This window comes from Camelus dromedarius, chromosome 23 (genome assembly GCF_036321535.1).
Source record: "Camelus dromedarius isolate mCamDro1 chromosome 23, mCamDro1.pat, whole genome shotgun sequence".
NCBI classification, from domain to species: domain Eukaryota; kingdom Metazoa; phylum Chordata; class Mammalia; order Artiodactyla; family Camelidae; genus Camelus; species Camelus dromedarius.
This window is the reverse complement of record NC_087458.1, coordinates 12,590,428-12,604,399: the sequence shown is the minus strand read 5'-3', so window position 1 is coordinate 12,604,399 and position 13,972 is coordinate 12,590,428. Positions and strand designations below refer to the sequence as shown.

General features: G+C 38.1%; 1 long non-coding RNA gene across 10 annotated transcripts in view; it reads left to right on the top strand.

Annotated features, from left to right (window-relative positions):
* Positions 1-8,437, top strand: part of LOC105092706 (uncharacterized) — a 41,459-nt gene extending 33,022 nt beyond the window's left edge. For 7 of the 10 annotated variants that reach the window (XR_010377531.1, XR_010377525.1, XR_010377528.1 and 4 more), the window contains 5 exons: positions 1,154-1,194; positions 2,559-2,714; positions 5,535-5,628; positions 5,886-7,969; positions 8,097-8,437. This is a non-coding gene — a long non-coding RNA (uncharacterized LOC105092706). Of the gene's footprint in view, positions 1-101; positions 173-1,153; positions 1,195-2,558; positions 2,715-5,534; positions 5,629-5,885; positions 7,970-8,096 lie in introns of all 10 variants that reach the window. The other 3 variants (XR_010377529.1, XR_010377526.1, XR_010377533.1) reach the window with 3 other exon arrangements.
* The last annotated feature ends 5,535 nt before the right edge of the window (positions 8,438-13,972 follow it).

Here is a 13,972-nt window from a genome sequence, read left to right as displayed (position 1 = left end):
TGACTCTGTGTGTTTTGGGGGCCTGTTGGCCTAACCCAGATCTAATAAAGAAGGTGATTTTTATCTCTGCTCCTACTAACATTGTCACTCTCTGTACTGAGGGAGAAAATATGGGTGGGAAGAAAGTGAGATCTGCAAAGCCGAGCACCAGAATTGTCCTGCACACAAATCTGTGAGTGCCCTTAGGGACACACCTATTGTATTTAATGTCTTTTTTCATTCTGTTTCTTTGTTTTCATAAAATTATAGAATTTCAGAGATTCAACTCCTTTTTCCATGAAGGAAACAGAAGCATAGCCCAGAGACATGATATGCTTAATGTCCCAGAGCAACTTGGTGACGGAGTAGGGACAACTGAGAAAATGAATTAATTGAGAGAATAAACATTTGTTGATCCTGTACCATGGGCCAACTTTGTGCTAGGCTCCAAGAGCAGGATTAAAAGATGAAAAAAGTATTAGTTGTTGCCTGCCCCCCTCAGGAGCAATAATGTGTTGGTGGTGTTGTAAAGGAACTGTGTGTAATATACAATGTGATCACTCAGGAAGAAGTGGCCATTTTTCCAGGAAAGGAGATACATACACACACACACACACACACACACACACACAAACTTCAATCCAGTTGCAATATGCAATATAATTTCCATAACCAAAGAGGCATATGGATGATTTGAAATGTTATGGTAGAGTGACATGCAATTTAATTGAGTAGGTTTGCATGATAGTCAATCTGAATAGTTACTGATTACATACTGAATTGATCTGGGATAGAAATTCACCCATGTCTCAGACAATATGGTTAGAAAGGCATGGCCTAAGAATGGCGCCATATTGCAGGGCTGGGAAGAGCCCTGAAACCACCAATTCACTTGATTAGAGCAAAACACATTTTCCCCATCAAAATGTCTCTTTAAACTGTCCAGATAACTCGTGTTCCAGTTTCCAGTGTTTGGAAAGTTTATCACTGCAATAAATCCCAGAAGAATAAGCAGGGGTTACTAGACTCATTGTAGAGTAAATTGCTCACAGAGACAAGTGGGTTTGATAGCAATGTCTCACCTTGAGAAGAGCTGTTCTTCCTGGAGATTAGAGTTGTCATTAAGTGCTTAGGTCCTCTTTCTCACTAATGGCTCTTTTGCTTTTAATTGCAGACCAGATTGAGGACATCATTTGAATGCATTATCTGGAGAAGGTAATCACTACACTTCCACCATACAGAACACAGACATTGTTTAAGCTGTCATTTATTGAACACATGCAGTGGGTCTGGTGCCGTTTTAAGTGCTTTACACATACGGGCATAGTGAGTGCTCACAGCACCCCCTTTGAAATTGATATTATTATACTCACTTTTACAGATGAGAAATCAGAGTTTCTAAGAGGTAAAATGATGTGCTTAAACTCTCACAGGAAGCTAACGGTAAAGGCTAGAATTTGACTTTGCATTCTCAATACTGATGCAATGGACATTATACCAAACATTTTAGGAGATGCAACAATATAAAAGTTGTGGTCCCTGATTTCTAGGATTTTACAATCCTTGTGAAATCAAAGTGATATCAGTGCTAACTTGTTAGAAGCAAAGAGTCTTATTGTCATATTTAAAAAGAAGAAGAGGCAATTGGGAAGGCTCCTTGGAAGAGATGGGAGCTTTGTGAAACTTCAGAAGAATTATTCCTCCAAGTTACCATGGGGAGAAAGAGAATTCTGGGCAAGACTGCTTGAACAAGTGTATAGGGTATGCTTGGGAGTCAATAGGCAGATGAGTGAATAGAGTGAATGGTACACGAGAAACTATCAGAGAGGACAAGGTGGGTAGAGGTGGGTGAAAAGAGCAAGACCACAGATTATTCCCCACCCCCAAATATTGGAAGACTTTTAAAGCTACAAAATTTCTGATGTATTTCAGGAATTTTTAGTGGTTAAAATTATTTTTCATTGTTGCTATTTTGAGGAAATCTATTCAGCAGAGTATATCCAATAATGTTGTCTAAGGTTTTATTTCTCAGATCATCTCTCCCAGCACTCCCTCATCCCCATCTACCTAGATAATAGGGAAGTCAGGGCGAAGGAAGTGAATCCAAGAGCCATGTGCCTCTATGGGACATGAGAAGAAGGTGACAGTTGGGAGGCAGAGTGGTAGATGTCAACTCTGGAACCAGGGCTCTTCCAGGGCCAGCGGAGCCTGGGACAGTGCAGCCTGGGACAGTGCTTTCTTCCACGTCCAGGTCATTGGACTTGTTATACTGAAAGCCTTCTGATTAATTAAACCTTCTGGTTGATTCTCCATTGTGTTGAGTCCTGAGATTCTTCGGTCTTCAGTTTTGCTCTCATGGATTACTGTTCTCAGTGAAGAGGTTTTGTTGCTTACTCTCTGTGTGGCACAAGCTTGCAGTAAGTCAACAACCAGAGTTGAGGACAAATTACACCCCTCATCTTCTCTGTTTATAATTTGCTTTATTTTTCACTCATTGTAAATGTTATTGTGTCTGCTAATTTTTTAAAAATTCTGTTATTTTTTTTAAAGTTTAAAAAAATCAATCGTACCCTTTGTAGCTTGTTTGCTCCGTGAGTCATAGAAGCTGTTGCAGGATAAACTTGAAGGAGTTGGGGGACAATATGTTGGATAAACTTTGCTGTGTTACGTGCTTTGAAGATCATCCCTGAGCAAGAGCAGGATAATGAATTAGCAGGTACACAGTGAATCTGCAAGTGAGTTGGAAAGTATTTACTCATTGAAGTCATTTCTGGGAATGGAACTTGGAACAGACTCTGGAGGATTCTGTGTTCTGTGTATGGATCTTATTTTGTTAAGACTGCAAAACCATTGTCATGGAGAGCATGGGGTTTATCTTCCTGACTGTAGACCTCAAGCTGCTTCTGGTAAATGTTTTTACCTAATTACTTACTGACTTGGGATGGGCCTCAGATTGGTAAACATAGTGAAAATGGTAACAGCAGTGAGGTTAGCTCCCAGCTAGTGTATACTTATTATAGGCCAGAACTGTGTTAGATCTTTCACATACATTCTTATATTTATTGCTTAATAAAACTGAAAAGTAAGTATCTTTAGCTCCATTTTATATTAGAGAGTTTAAGTATCTTAAGGAATATGATACAATTATGTCAGGCTTTTGTCTGATTCTAAGGCCCATGTCCTTCACCATTGTAATATTCTGTCTCTCAGATTTGCTATTCTCTGCCAGACTAATGGGGGTGGGTGTGTGTGTGTCTATGTGTGTGTGTGTGTGTGTGTGTGTAGATGTCTCCTCCTATATGTAAAGACACTCATACAAATGTATCTCTGCTCTCTTATTTTTTTAAATTTTTTTAAATTTAAATCTTCTAAAAAATTTTTTGGGGGGAGGTAATTTGGTTTATTTATCTGTTCTTTTTATTGGTGGTACTGGGGATTGAATCCAGGACCTTGTGCATGCTAAACACACACTCTACCACTGAGCTATCCCCTTCCCCTGTATCTCGACTCTCTTGAACATAGATTATTTGATAGCACATAGTAGAACTATCACCAGTCATCGTGATCTGCAGCTAACTGCAGAGACAGCCTTTCTCCTTCCCTTCCCACAGTCCAACCAACACACTATTATGGAGGTAACTTTTTATTACACAGATGTGACCACATCACCACTGCCGTCAGAAAACTTTAGTGGTTTCCTATGGAAAATGTGATAAAGCCTTAACTCCTCAGCCCTCTTTATCAACTTACCTTCTGCTTTATTTTTCAACCTCATATCTCATTACCTCTTCCTTCCAATTCCAGGTTCTTATCAGAGTAGGCTACTGCCATCCCACCAATATGCTTGCCTGTGCACCTTATTTCTTGATAATATCCCTCTTGCCTGAAATTCTTCACCTGTCCTAAGTCTTAAACATCTTTTAAGACTCAAGTGAAACATTTAAAATAGAGCCTGTCTTTGCATTTTCTGACTGTGCACTAATTTGATTATGGTGTGCTTCAAAGTTTGACTACGAGTATAATACTCATTCGTGTATATCTCTGCCTTATCTCACAACTCCCTTCCACCTGTGTGCCTTTTAAGCACAGGAACAACATCTGGTTCATTCTGTATTCATAATGTCTTGCTTGATGCTTAACACACGCTCGGAAAATGTTGGTTGAGTTGAATCAGATATTCACTAATGTTGCCCATGACTATACTTCATTTTAACATTGCACGGAATGTATTTATGCCATAAGATAACCAAAATGTTCATTTTTTCTGATGTATTTAAACAATATGCCATGTTTGATCTACTATCTGTCTTCGTGGAGCCACTAACTTAGACATTTAGGTCAAAACTGTAATAGAACTCACCTATAAAGCAGGAATCAAGCATTTTAAGGACAAGTTTTTATTTTTCAAGAAAGATCTTTCTGCATAATGGAGAAATTCAATTCGATGTCCCACTTCCTTGGTCCCAGAGGTCCCTATGAAATGTGAAGTAGCCTGAGGTGTTGGAGATCAGTGTGTTAGAAATAATTCATCTAGTTTAGTCTGTAGCATACAATGCTTAATAAAAGTACTGTTCTTATGCAGACATTTATTTTCTTAATAATGATTAATTGTATCCCCAGAAGGTCAACTAAAGTTCTCCATTAATTATAGCCACTGGCCAATCCTCCATCTCCAATGAAATATTGCATCCTTTTCTATTTCAAATATTTTAATGGGGAAGGGTATAGCTTAAGTGGTAGAGCGCATGCTCAGCACCCAAGAGGTCCGGGGTTCAATCCCCAGTACCTCCTACAAGCGGAAATCAATGAAGAAACCTAATTACCTCCCCTTCAATCAAAAAAAAAAAAGCCGAATACTTTATATTATTTTTATACATGAATGTCTACTCGTGTCAGTGTTTTCTATCTTAAATTGAACATCTAAGAATTGAATGGCCATATTAAAACCTGGTCAGCCTGATCATTTTATTCACTTTCATTTAACAAATGAATTGGATCAACAACTTAGTGGTCTGATTCTAGCCACAAACTGAATTAGAATTCAAATAATGAGAGGAGACGTAGCCCATGGTCTTGAGCTGCATATGTGTCACCCACGCCTGCCTGGAAGGACACAGTAAACTAGCAAAACTATAGTCTGAATCGTGGGTTGGAGGAATACTTTTATTATAAGAGAACAATTTAAACCTAGGTGCTGCAGGCAAGGGAAGCCCTTGTAGAGAGAGACAAGATGCAGTCTTACTGGAAAAGATTTCAGAGCAATGGGGAAAAGTCTCCTGGAGATGTTTAGACCAGAAGACAATGCATTTCCGAGTGCCTATTCTGTGCCAGACATTGTTTTAAGTACTTGGAATACAGTGATGAACAGCAACAACAAGAATCCCCACCATCATTAAACTTACATTCTAGTATGAAAAGAAAACAGGTGAACAAATTAACAAGTAATACAACAGGAGGCATTTTAGAAGAAAAATAAAGTCATACCGTGTCAGGAGAAATTGAGGAACAGACATAATTTCTGAAAGAGTAATCAGGAATCTCTCAACTGATGACAGGTGAGCAGAAACCTGAAGGAAGCAAGAAAGAAAGCCACGAAGATACTTTGGGAAGAGTGTTCCAGGCAAAGAGGAGAGCAAGTGCAAAGCCTGGGTGAGAGTATTTGGTGGGTCTGAGCTGGGATTAAAGTGGGAGGATATGAGATCAGAGAGGAAGCCAGAAGAAAGATCGTGTCGGACAGGCACTGATTCTTTTTTAATTTAGGTAGAGTTTATATACAGTGAAATGTTCAAATCTTAGGTAGAGAATTAGATACATTTTGATAATTATATTCACCCATGTAACCTCATCTCAGAAACAATATAGAATGTTTCCATTATCCCTAAAATTTCCTTCATACCCACTTCCAGCCAGTCTCCAACCTGCCCCCTGAAGCATATAGTCTGATTTTTTTCTACCGTGGATTAATTTCACCTGTTCTAGAACTTCATCTGAATGGAATCATAGAGTGAGCATGCGTTCTTTTGGTAAGGCTTTGTTTCCCCAATATGTTTTTGAAATTTATTCATGTTCTTGCATGTATTATTAGTCTGTTCTTTTTACTTCTAAATAATTAGCATTCCAAAGTATGAACATACAACAATTATTTATCTACTTTCATTAATATTGTTTTTTGAATTATTTCCAGTTTCTGTGTTATTACATATAAGTCATTGTGTTGACATATCTTTTCATTACTCTTGGGTAAATATTTAAAAGTGGAATTTCTGGGTCACAAGGTAAGTGTATTTTTGACTTTAAATGGAACAAAACAGCTAGACAGTTTTCTAAAGTAATTGTACCCTTCTTTATTTCCTTCAGCAACACATCAGAGTTCTGGTTTTCCACATACTCTCCAACATTTGGTGTTGTCAGCCTTTTATCTTTTTAGGCATTCTAGTGGATGTATAGAACTCTCATTAGAGTTTTAATGTGCATTTTTCTGACACTTAATGGTGTTGAATATTTTTCATGTGCTCATTGGCCATTTTTATATCTTTCTTTGTAGAGTCTATCCAAGTAAGTTGCCAAATTATATTATTAGTTTGTAGGAAGTCTTTATGTATTCTGCATACAAGAAGGTAAGGACTTTCAATTTTATTGCTTTTTTAATGTGAAGGGAAGCCACCGGAAGGTTTTGAGCATGGAATAATGCAAAACCAGGGGAATCGTTATATGATTTTGCATTGCACAACTTCAGGGGCTGCCATTCCCACTTGTAGCCATCATAGATATGTATATTTGTTACAGTTTTCCATCAGATGTCAGTAAATGTCTTCAGGAAGAGACAGCTTTTTAAAACTCATTCAAAAACACTATTTGAGTTAGTAGTGGATCACTGCCATGAACTTTTACTAGGATTATTCTGTATTTTGTGTGAAAACTGGAGTGCCACAAGGCAAGGTTAAGATGTTTTCCAAGCAGAAGTTTGAAATGATCACTTCTTTTAAGCTGCATGAGGTAGGAGAGAGAAAGACAATGCAAAGCAGTAACAGTTTCCAAACAGAATTCAGAGGAGATATGGACCCAGGATATATTGGGGTAGAAGATGAAACTTTTCCGCCTTTCCAGTCTCTTTAACTAGTGTAAGTTTCTCAAAGTAAGAAGTGGCCCCAGAATATAGATAAAATCAAAGGCAAGACTGTAAAACCCTTTCTTAAAATGCTTTGAAACATGTAAGATGATACTCACTTGACTCTCTTAGCTAAGCCAAAGAGAGGCTAAGAATCACAAAGGCATTGTCTTGACTTGCTGCTCCAAGCAGGGGGCAGCCTGTCTGAAAAGGGATGGTGGGAATGGATTGTATCTTTTGGAATGAACTATAATCTGATACATAGAAAGCCTACAATGTCTTTAAGGAAGTGCTGCTATGAGATTATACTAAGAAGGGTCTAAGACGATGGAAAATGAAACAGATCTCTGAGACCCTGAGTTCCTACAGGCTGGAAGTACGCTGAAAAAACTACTCAGCTACAAACACAGCCATTTCTTACGAAAAAAGAAAGATATCTAGATGGTAGTGTCAACACCCAGAGAGAAAGACCAAGAGATGAGAAGAATGGGTTAAGGAACTCTTCTCAGGGATTAGCACTGGGCCCTAATCAAGGAACATTCTCTACTGTTGTAGAAGGTGGAATTAACAGGTACATATTTGGGGGTGAGAATTGCCACAGACCAAAAGCTCCGTGAGTTTCTTGTCCTTTGCCTCTCTTTATGAGAGTATCTATGGTCAGTATCCTACTGCTATTCAACATTCTATCTTGTATGTGTGGGAAGGGAGAAGGTCATTGTAGTTCACAGGTCCCTGTATGAAAAGGAGCAGTACTGGAGGAGCTGCACTTGACAGACTACAACCAAGGCGCTTCATCGAGATCTGGACCAGATTTATGTGAGGAGATCATGGACATTAAGCCTGATGCTCTGATTGGATGAAATTTTGGGATATGAAAAAGGAGTGAGTATAATTTGCATGTGGAAGGAATATGAATTATTCTGGCCTTCGCTGACTGTGGTAGATTATTTGCAAAGCTAGCTGCAATGACTCCTTATATTCTGCATGTCCCTTTACTCTTTCTATTCAGAAGCAGAGTCACTCCCCTCTCTTGAATCTGGAATGGCCCTTGCCAGTGGTGACTTGCTTTGATCAACAAAATGTGGCAGGAGTGATGGTGTGTAACTTCTGAGGCCTGGCAGAATACCAGAAAGTGATATTATGCAACTTCCACCTTTAATCTTTTGAAACTCTTCTGAGACTTCCCAGGAAGAAAGAAAACATGGAGGAAAAGGCTGAGCCATCAGCCAGCACCAACTGTCATACTTAGGAGTAAAGCTGTCTTGGGACTCCCAGCTCAGCCTGGACAAAACTCAGACAATTCACAGAAATTTGCAAAATAATATATTGTTATTATTTTAAGCCTCTAAATGTTTGTGTGCTTTATTTCAAAGCAATAGATAGCTAAAGCAGAAGTTGACTTTGTTATAAAAAATTTTCTACAAAGAAAACCCCTGGCTCCGATGGCTTCATGAGTGAATTCTATAGTATTTATGAAAGAAATAAAGCCATTCTACACAAATACTTCCTAAAATAAAGAAGGAAGGCCATACTTCACATCTCGTTTTTTGATGTCAGCAAAATTGTGATGTAAATAATAAAAGTATATTTATTACAAGTGTTAGGCCAATATTCCTCATGAACATACATCCAAATATCCCTAGGAAATATTGGAAAATTGAGTCAAGTAATATGTAAGACAAAAAAAAAAAAAAAAATCAGTGCCAAGTCAGTTTAATCTCAGGAATGCAAGGTTAGTCTAAAAACAATCAAACAATAATTTTCTACCTAAATAGAACAAAAGTAGAAAATATGGTCATCTCAATAGATGCATTAGAATTGAAAATTTGATGCTGATTTATAATTAAGAAATACTCAGAAAAATACTAACAGAAAGGAACTTCCTCTGATAAAGAACATCCGTTAAAATCCTACAGTGAACAGACAGAATGTTTTTTCCTTAGGATCCAAAATAAAGCAAGGATATTTCTTACCCCTTCTATTCATCATTGTACTTCAGGTCCTAGCAAGTAATAAGTTAAGAAATATAAATAAAAGTGTTGGGGTTGGAAATGAATAAATATCTATTAATTGACTTAAATATGTATTTTAAAATAACATGATTGTTCACATAGAAGTTTCCAGGGAATCCTGCCCCCACTGAGAATTTTTAAAGCAAAGAAATAGCCTACTCATGAATCAGTAATAGATGGCAAAGCTATTTGGTGAAGTTTTAATTAGGAATAAGTTACTTAACACAATTCCCAAATATCTCCCCACATATCACTTGTCAGTTACAAAGAGAAGCAATGGTTAAACTTAACAATGGAAAAACCACACAGACATCATTTTAATCAAGCGATCAAAGTTACTGTCACCAATAATGGGACACACAATGGTACAAAGTTACTGTCACCAATCTTGTGCCTCTTTATATGATGCACTAAAAAGAACAAAACATCACTCATAGTATTCCTGTCTAAGATGTACAACCTGAATCTAATCATGAAGAAATAGTAAAAAACAAACAAACAAACAAAAAAACAAATTGAGGGACATTCTAAAAACTGACCTTCACTCTCCAAAAATATCAAAGTCCTAAAAGGCAAAAGAACTAAAGAGTCCAGCCAACTAAAAAAAAAAAAAAAAAAAAAATTAGAGATTTTGGATTGGATCCTGAATTAGAGGGAAAAAATTATATAGAGGACATAAAATTTGAATATAGACCATATAATAAATGATAATATTATATTGGTACTAAGTCTTCTGAATTTGATCCTGTACAGTGGTTTTAGAGGAGAATGCCCTGCTTTGGGGAAATGCATATTGAATTACTAGGAAATAAGGGGCTATTGTATTTGCAATGTACTCTCAAATGATTTAGAAAAAAAATGGATGTTTCTGTATGCTTGTGCATAGAACAAGGATATGAAGAAGTGCTTTATTGTTCTTACAATTCTTACAGAGCTGTCAAACAATTTCAAAATAAAAAGTGTTTTTAAATAGTGGTAGAAACAACGATAAACAGGGTAATGCATGCCCAGCCTACTGCATTCAAATCTACGGACCAGAAAACCAGAACAAACAAACAAAAAACCATTTCAGCAGGTCAGTTCGACCTTATGGGTCACCGGATTACGACCTCTTGAACTAATTTTCTCTGCGTTTCAACCTGTCTGATTTTGCCCTTCAGTACAACAAACACATCTTTTAAGTTATGTCGACTGCTGGAGCTGTGAAAGCGTTCTCCTTCTGCACGTGGCGCAGTAGCAAGGGGAGGTGGACGTTCTGATTTTCTCTGAATACTTTGTCACCAATTTCAACACCGAAGAGAAGAACTTTTCCATTTAGCCTTTGTTTGATTTTACCATTTGTTTGTTCCCAGTGCCTAAGTTAACAGAGCCTTAATAAGCATAAACAGTCCTGAGGACTCAAGGGGAGGACATGGATAAAAGGAAACAACACCAAATAAGTTCAGTTTATTCTTCATCATACAAAACACATTCCTTTAGACTTACTGTAGCCTTGTGCATACCATTGGACTAAAAATAGACCCAATGCTTATTCCTAGAACATTGTTTGCTTTACTATTGTTAAATTCTCCAGGCAAAGTGGTTTTTCCCAAGAGATTACATTTGGAGATCACGAAGCTGAGGTTCTCCGTCCCTTCATCCCAGAAGTCATCCTTCCCAGTCCTTCATAATACGAACACGGGCTCTGTCTCCTAGCCTGTAAAATGAGAAAAATAATCATAACCACCCTACTTATCCCAACTTTAATTATGTACGCATACTTCCTAAGGGCATCTTACACATTTTAGAACACTGTGCACATGGACAGGATTATATGGTTGTCAGGGACCCCCAAGAGGTAAATTTCTTCAGTATTACTTGTTATGATTTAATATTAAAAAGAGTGAGAAGGATGTCAGAAAGATTTCTCTAAATGATCTCTTTATGCTTTGGGCCTCTCCTGGTCAGTCTCAGCTCCTGACTGCCTGCAGTTCCTCCCACCCACCCTACCCTGCTGCGTTGGCCAGAAAATGTTTCCTGACTTGATTTGCCAGTGACACAAGTGTCAAAACTTGAACATAGTCCATATAAAGTGCAGAGTTGCCGTCTCATAATCAATAATAGGAAAAACGATTATAAACACGGTTGACTGTCTTGTGATGTGTGAGTCTGTATTGATTTTTCCGGATGACAGCCTCATGAACAGATCTTGTTAGGACTCTTATGTGACACGGAGAAACCTGTCTAGAAATAATCAAACAATCAGAACACTATTTTAAAGGGAGTCCCTTCTAACTAGTCCATATATCGCGCACTTCTTTTTATGTAAACCCAATATACTATGAGCTCCTGCAGGTCAATGATAAGGGCTTATAAGTGTTTTATTCTTTACAGAGATAATTAATGGTGAACGTAATTTAGTGACAATATAGTGTCACTGAGCCAACTGTCATCAGAGCCTGAACCTTAGACACCTTTTAAAGTAGGATAATGAGGCTCTCATTGACAGTCATGTACTGCTGGTGTGGGTGGAGTCAACCAGGAGCTAAATACTTAGCCCTTGTGGGAGGAAAACCACCAAAACTTTGGTATTTTAGACTTAGAGACAAAATAACAATAGCTCCTATTGTTACTATTGGTATTAACATTTTAAGTTTTGGAGAGGAGGGTATAGGTCAAGTGAGAACACATGCTTAACATGCACAAGGTCCTGGGTTCAATCCCCAGTACCTCCTCTAAAAATAAGATAAATAGGTAAAATAAATAAATTACCTCCCTTCCCCCTTGAAAAAAAAAAAAAAGCATTGTAGCTTTTTCTTTTTTTTTTCTTTTTTTTTTTTTGACCAGACAGGACAATAAAGAGAAAGGAAACCAATGTTTATCACATATGTTGTGTTTCATGCTCTCTCAAAGTTCACAGCAATCCTTTGAGGTAGGAAGAAAAGTCCTGGTTATGTTCATTTTACCCCTAAATATGAACATCTCATGTTTCAATGCTCTTAATTCAGAAGTTCAAAAGCCTTTGTAAGCATGAATTCACTGCTAAGCATGAAATAGCAATGAATTAGATGGGAATATCATGACCTTATTTTCCAGAAGAATAAATTCAGAAACAAAGAGGTGAAGAGGCTTGCTTCCAACCAGCCAATAAATAGATGTAAAGCCCAGGTTTATAATATACCATTTGCTCATCTAATTATTAATTTGATGAATGTTTGTTAATGACCTACTGTGAGCCAGGTATCTGGGAGAGGCTGGGAATTCAGCAATGTGAGAAAGAGATGGAAATCCCTGCCCTTATGCAACTCAGATCTTAGTGGGAGGAATCAGACAATAAATCAGGAAGAGTAAGGACAGAATGTCTGTGTATGTGTGTAACTGTACTCTGACCTAGCTTTTAACACAACGTGATCACTCTGGTGGCTGCATTAAACAGATTAAAAGGGTCACAAGAAGCATGTAGAAATGGAGAACATTTAGAAGGCTAAATCATTAATTCACGTGAGAGATGATGGTGGCTTGGTGCAGGCTGCTAGCAGTGGAGAGAGTGACAGTGGTGGGCTCTGGTTTTCACTTAGTACTGTCACTCCTGCTAGCTTGTCACTCATATCACTTAAATAAATGACCAACATTTATAATGATGATTTTTAAGAAAAACTAAAGTGGATGAGGAGGACAAAACAACTTTCGGCCTTGAAGGGCAGTTACGAGTAAGCAAGCAGTTTATTTAGTTCTGTCTCTTAGGAGAATTAAGCACAGATAACAACAAAACCCTATTTTCAGCCGGACACGACAGCAATCATCCTCACAGACTCACACGTCACATAAAACTCAGCACCGTTTGTAATCATTTTTCTATTGTTGATCAGAAGAGAGTAATTCTGCAGTTTAGCTGTTCTTTGTACACATGATTGGCTTTTGTTTCACCAAGAGTCAAGTCACAGAACATTCTGTGGCCAACACACTGAGCATGTTTAGTGGCAGGGGGTGGGGTGGGGGCAGGTAGGCACATCTCAGAAACCACAATGGATTCCTGAGGCAGGCTTGCTCCTCAGAGGTCTTGTTCTGAGCCTTCAGTGCCTCTCCGTGGGGCATGACAGAATGGGAGTAAAAAGGCAAATGACATTTTAGCATTACTATGAAAGTGATTCAGACCTCGTGGACACCCTGAACAGGTCCCAGGAACCCCAGGAATCCCTAGAAAACACTTTGAGAGCCTCTTCTTACACAACAAGGCAACTGAACAAACGTGCAAAAATGTGGATTCATTTCGCAAACTTAATAAAGAAGACTGACACAAGAGTACACTGTATGATCCTGTTGCTATAAAAAGTACAGGAACAGGCAAATGAAACTATGCTGTTGGGAGTTAGAATAGGGGAGCATGACTGGAATGGAGCAGCGGGGGTGGGCTTCTGAGGTGTTCTTAATGCTTCGTTTCTCTTAACCTGGGCCCTGGCTATCTAGGTGTGTTCCGTTTGAAAATGTATAGGTCTGTATGTACCCTTGTAACACTTTTCTTTACACTTATTACACTTCAGTAAAGAATAAAAAATTAAAATATTATAAAAACTCAGCTGTTAATCCATTTAACACTCAGAGTCATAAATCTGTCCAGATAGCATCTTTGAGTTGAGAATTCCAGGCTCCTAGCAACAAGCTTTTAACTTCAGCCCATCCTTCTGGCTTTCACATGAGTGACCTCAATTTGAAAGATTATAAACAATACTTTTGGGTGTGGAAGCACCACCCGTAATCCACTTCTTGGTCCCCAGCTGTTTCCCAGATGCATCTTCGCAATAAATACCTTTGCCCCTTTTGTAGGGTGGAGAGCACTTATTAGGGAGTGGCCTGAGGCAACGTTTGTCTTTTACCACAATCCCATTTCTAGATT